We start from the raw sequence: 6,338 nt of genomic DNA, 5'->3' as shown, positions 1-6,338 counted from the left end.
TAAGTTGATAGCACCCACTTTAGTACAGCAGAGAACACAAGGGGCAGACTGGATAGAAATTTGCTAAATGGACAATCACACAAACTTTTGGCTAAGACCAAGTGTCGAAAATCATATCCAGAATTCTGATAAGTGTATATATTGATTAATATATCCACCCACTCGCACATCAGAGTGACTGTGAGGATAGGCCTTTGAAAAACTACTTCCCTTATTTGTCTGGATATCCTGGTGAACACATTTCCTTGCCTGCTGTCATGATGAGTTACAAAAACCGCAGACATGCACAGTCCTCCACTGAGAGGACAAGCTGGTTGGCTCCATGACATCTCATGATATTTAATGACCATTTCCCATTCCTGCATTTGGGATAGGTTGCCAAAGCAGACATGCTCTTGTTAAGAGAGACTTCTGTGCCAATTTTCAATCCAGACTGAATTTATTTGTACAGCTGAGTTATAAATCCCTGCAAATGGAGGTGTGAATGGATACGCAGACAGGCCTTTAATTATAACAGCATGAGATTCTCTGCTGCAATATGCCTTTGGTGCAATATACTATTCATATGCTCTTTGCACAATGAAGCACACAAATTAGATCAGATGAGCACATTCTACTCAAGCAATGTTTCAAATAAAGATTATTGGCATGTGGGAATGCATATGAAACACAACTCTAGTTAATTCATCGGAGGGGCCTTGGTTGATGATGATTGACTCAGCCTGACTCTGGATGTGTGGCATGTCTTGGTTAGATGATTGTCTCTATCATCCTGTCAAGTAGCAGAGAGACTCACAACAGTTTTTTGTACTTGATCTGAAAACCAGAAGCTCCTCACATTGCTTAGAGGATCATCGCATGAGGCAATGGATCAATATAGCAACGAAATTGGCAGGCCCAATACGTACCATCAGTCCGCAACCAAGTAATTATATGCACTCTGTAGTAAGTTACTACTTGGGAACAGTAACTTTTATTAGGTCTGAGCCAAAACTGTCCATTCACTCGTCATCGTCGTCATGTTACATAGTGTCTAAAACTATTAGGCACTGCACAGTACATTCAAGAAAGAGATGCCCTTAAGCTCACATTCTAAAAGCAGCTAAACCCAGGACCAGCCATACCACTAAGCAATATGAGGCAGCAGCCTCAGGGGGCTGATGCTGGGGGTAAGGAACACAAGCCAGGAGTTAGAGAGTAGAGCTGGATGTGCCATTCAGCCTGCCCTGCACTCCCTAAGATAGCCTGCTACCCTCAGGGGCCATGGAGGACACTATCGCCAGCACTGAAGTAAGTCCAGTCTGCTTCTGAACATGGAATTGGCAGGGGTGGGCCAGGAGTGTCACCATCTTAGCCTTTGCCTCAGGCATAACTTTGTTATGAGTGATTCAAATTGTGGACATATCTTCATCTGGGATTGGCACACTGCTGAGCACTTAATGCTGCTGGAAGCAGATAACCATGTGGTGAACTGTTTGCAGCCACATACGTTTGACCCAATTCTAGCCTCATCAAGTATTGATTATGACATACAAATCTGGTCACCACTAGAAGAGTCCAAGATTTTTAATCAGAAACTTGCTGACGAGGTTATAACTTGAAATGAATTAATGCTGGAAGAAACCAGGCAGCAAAGAGACTTGGGCCATTCTTGAACAATACAACAAGATACAAATTTTAAGAGAGTGGGTAGAAGAGAAGCAAAATGAAACATTGGAAAATGGGCTCAAGCAAAAATATGCTTTACAGAAGAAAACACTGCGCAGAAAATAGTTTTTTAAAACTTTTAAAAAGAAAAGAGGAAAGATGATACTACTCAAACCCGCACCATACATTTAAAGCACTCTTATACCACTCTAACAGCTATGGATTTACCTAAAGAGTCCTGGAAACTGTAGTTTGTTAAAGGTGCTGACCCCACAGACCTACAATTCCCAACACTCTTAGCAAACTACAGTTTCCAGGATTTTCCATGACTATTAAAGTGGTATTAAGAGTGGTTTCAATGTATGGTGTAGATGTGACCCCAGAGGAGGGAGAGACCTCCACCCACAGGAGGAGGCAGAGCAAATGATGAAGAACAAGACAATGTTGAAGAAACAGGAGGCCTAGTCAGGAGCTTAGACTGTGCAGAGTGTAAAGAACGTGAAGGTGCATAAGAGAAATCATGGAGAAAAGGCAGCAAGGAGGGAGATCATGAAGAGCCTTTGTAAATGAATTCAAGCAGAAAAATGTAGCTAGTGAAGAAAAATGTAGCTAGAAATATAGAAGTGTGGTGATGCATGATCAGAATGATGAGATAAGAAAACAAGACAAACAGCATTTTGTTGCACTGCAATGCAGTCATGGACACCACCAACACAAGAACGTAAGAAGAACCTGCTGGATCAGGCTAGTGACCCATTTAGTCCAGCATCCTGTCCTCAGAGTGGCCAACCAGAGGCTGATGGGGAGCTGACAAGCAGAACCTGAGTGCAAACAGCACTCTACCCTCCCGCACTTTCAGCAACTGGTATTTAGAAGCACGCTGCCTCCAATTCTAGAGGCAGAGCATAGCTATTGTGACTTGAAGCTATTGATTGCCTTATCCTCCATGAATTTGCGTAAACCTCTTTTAAAGCCATCCAAGTCGGTGGCCATCTCTGGCTCCTATGGGAGCGAATTCCGTAACAACTATATGCTGTGTGAAGAAGTACTTTCTTTTGTCTGACCTGAATTTTCCAACATTCAGCTTCAACAAATCAAACAAATAAAAAGGTTAACTCATCGCCGTTTTGCCCTGATCTAGATTACATGCAAGACACTTCCTACTGGAATATTCAATACTGAACAGACTAGTGACTGCTTGCCATTAACAGAGAGGATTGATAAATTCACAGAGGTTGGATGCAAGGCACCTGTGGGGTGAATTTGTGACTCACCTTCTGTCAGTGGTCATTGTTGGACTCACACCTACTTGCACACTACAGGATTAATTTCAAGGTTTACCTGACCTGGCTACGTTATAAAAACCTGCCACTTAAGAAATGCCACATAGGGCACATGACACTGGAGAGCTTGCTGTGATTAAGAGATAGAGCATGTCAACATGTTGCGGTTGTCACACTGAGACATTTTGTTGACACTGACTGTGGAACCCTAAGCACAGGAACATAGGAAGCTGCCTTATATGGAGTCAGACTATTGGTCCATCTTGCTCAGTGCTGTTTACACTGACTGGCTGTGGCTCTCCAGGGTTTCAGACAAGGACAATTTCTAGCCCTAACTGGAGATGCCAGGGACTGAACCTGGGACCTTTGGCATGCAAAGAAGATGCTCTACCATTGAGCTTCAGCATGTTTATTCAGAAGTAAGTCCCAACATGTTTGTTGGAGCTTATTCCCAGGTGAGGTATGTATCAGATTGTGCTGTGCAAGACATTTCACAATCACCCACAATTCTTGAGCATGGCAGAAGCAGGAGGAGGAAGGATGGGTCTTTTAGGTGGTCTTTGATCTTTCTTTCCAAGTATGGAGGACTGGATGTCAGCTTAATATTTCTTTAGGCAGACTATCAGATATTTTAATCATGCAGACTCTTTCCCTGAACTATAGAGAAGAAGGAAGAAGGGCAGCAAACATCCCCCCAAAACATATATTATTACTTCTGTTCCTAAAACGTCTGAATAGACTGAAGGAAAACAGAAGGAACCAAGAGAGAGAAAAAGGACACTTACATGTTGCCTATTCAAAGAGTATATTTATACTAAAGGAAATTGACTTCTATCTGTTTGTGCCTGGAGAGACTGTGGAAAAGAAAACCTGCTATTTTTATGGTGGTTGTAAAACTGAAAAATAAATAAAACATTTTGCCAGAACACATGGTGCTCATCAAAGGGTTACTCAACTCAATCATGTTCTTGCTCATAATGCAAATTTTTAATGTATACTGCCAGCTATAAATAATTCAGAGAAAATCCAAAATGTTACATTAAAGCAAACAAAGATATAATGATGACTTGCCGTTTGAGATCTCACATACCAAACTGTGATAGACAGTCACATATATGAAGAAAAAGATAATATCAATGGGTTTTTAAAAAATATATATAGTAAGATACATCCATGGCACGCACCTTTATTTTAAATATATTCAGTGCCCAGCAATATCTTGTATCAGGTCCTGAATGTAGATCAAATAGAAACACTATAGAGGACAATATAAAGCAAGCTGGGCTGGGACCCAGGCAGGGTTGAGCTAATAATTTAAAACAGCTGTGCTGGCTGGAGCTGATGGGAGCTATAGTCCAAACTTTCAATGGCACCAGGTTGTTAAAGGCTGAATTATAATTTACATATTATTCAAAATCAGAATCAAAACAATGCGTGTTTAAAGAGCATTCAGCCAACAAATTCTAGATTTCAGCCAGCGGAGTGAAAAGCTAATCCTATGGATAAGGGAAAATATAAGAAACCTATCTGTACTTGTAATATCTGGCTCCTTTGCAGTTGATGACAAGACAAAGCAAAGGTAGAGGTGCCTTTCTTGGCAATGTGGCTGATTTCCCTGCCTTAGACAGAACTGAGGGTCCCTGCTTGCTATCTCTTAGGTGGTCCGAGTTCAACATTTGCTGTGACTTGAGTGCTGACATTACTATCACCTTCAGTTAAACTAGTATTGCAATAAAGGACTAAATTGGAATATTGCAGGGCACAAGACAGATTCACAGTTTTTGAGCCACAGATATTAATTGAATATTACCTCATGATGACTTAAAGTTGTCAGGTCCAGCACCAACTGTTGGCCATGTCGGACACTGGCTAAGGGCTCCAGGGACTTGGAAGGGCCTCTTACCAGCCCAACCCAGCCACACTACCATTCATCTCCCTCTCTCCAATGGTTTCCTGGATGTTTTTCAGTGGTAGGCAGCAGTGTTACTTTTGAATGAGAACCAAGGGCAGCTCTCATCCATGGTGGCCACCTGCCATTTTAAATTATCCAAAATGCCCCAGCCCATAGATTTATGAAATTATGAAATTGATTGATTTCTTTGATCTATAATCTGGGTAGGATAGGGGCATTGCATTCTAGGTAATTTAAGATGGTGGGCGGCCACCAGCTGAAGCATGTGTGGGGGCCTGGTAGAGGGTGATAAGTGGCACCTCTGCTTCTAAAGCAATGGCGGTGGTAGAGAAAGTATGTGGAGGCTGCTGTCACGGCCATCACAAGTAGGGCTGGGCTCTTGCTTGGGTTGGAGGAATGTTGGGGATGGGGTCCCATTGTCAGCACTGTGCCAAGTCCCCCCCCCAAAGACTGCCATCATCCCAGAAAGTGGCCACCGGACTCCACACACAGAAAACCCCATTCAAATATCTTTGCTTATTATCTTTCTGTGCATGGTCAGCTGGTAGATTATTTATCTTGGCATTTAACCTTCAAGAGCATATTTTATACGAGGAAACAAATATCAGAGGTCCAAAACTGTTCTTAGAGTCACCAAGTTACAATGCTTTCAAGTGACCGCTTTCTTAGGTAGAAGTATTTCATTTCTTCCAGGGCCGCCATCAAGGGTTGCCATGGTCGGGCATCTGCCAAGGCACACATCCCATGGTTGGGCATCCCATGGTTGGGCAATCTGGAGTTGCTCCTTTTCTTTGCCATTCTGCTTGTTCACCTGCCTCTTGCTCTGGCCCAAAGGAGATTAGCAAGCAAGCAAGCAACAACAATGGGGGTGAGAAGGAGTGCAGAGGAACTGCCCCTGCCTGCTTGCTCCTTGACTCTGTCTGGCAAGCAAGCAAGCATGCGGAGCAATGATGAGGGCAAAGTGCAGCAACAACTGCCAACAATATTGAAGATGTCTTATTTATTTATTTATTTTATTTATTTAATTAAGCTTATATACCGCCCGACTAGCAACAGCTCTCTGGGCGGTGAACATTAAAAATACAATAAAAATAACACAAAACTGTACACAAAACTGTACAGTCTAAAATCAAAATATAATAATTTACAATTAACAGGAATTAAAATGCCTCAGAGAAGAGAAAGGTTTTAACCTGGCGCCGAAAAGATGATAGTGTCGGCGCCAGGCACACCTCCTCGGGGAGACCATTCCATAGTTCGGGGGCCACCACTGAGAAGGCCCTAGATCTTGTCACCACTCTCCGGGCTTCCCTATGAGTCGGAACCCGGAGGAGGGCCTTCGTAGTAGACCGTAGTGTACGGGCCGGTTCATATCGGGAGAGGCGTTCCGACAGATATCGTGGTCCCGCGCCATATAAGGCTTTATAGGTAAGTACCAACACTTTGAATCTGGCCCGGAAGCATATTGGAAGCCAGTGCAAACGGGCTAGCACAGG

The sequence above is a fragment of the Rhineura floridana genome, chromosome 3 (genome assembly GCF_030035675.1).
Source record: "Rhineura floridana isolate rRhiFlo1 chromosome 3, rRhiFlo1.hap2, whole genome shotgun sequence".
In the NCBI taxonomy this organism is placed as follows: domain Eukaryota; kingdom Metazoa; phylum Chordata; class Lepidosauria; order Squamata; family Rhineuridae; genus Rhineura; species Rhineura floridana.
This window is presented reverse-complemented; position numbering follows the sequence as displayed.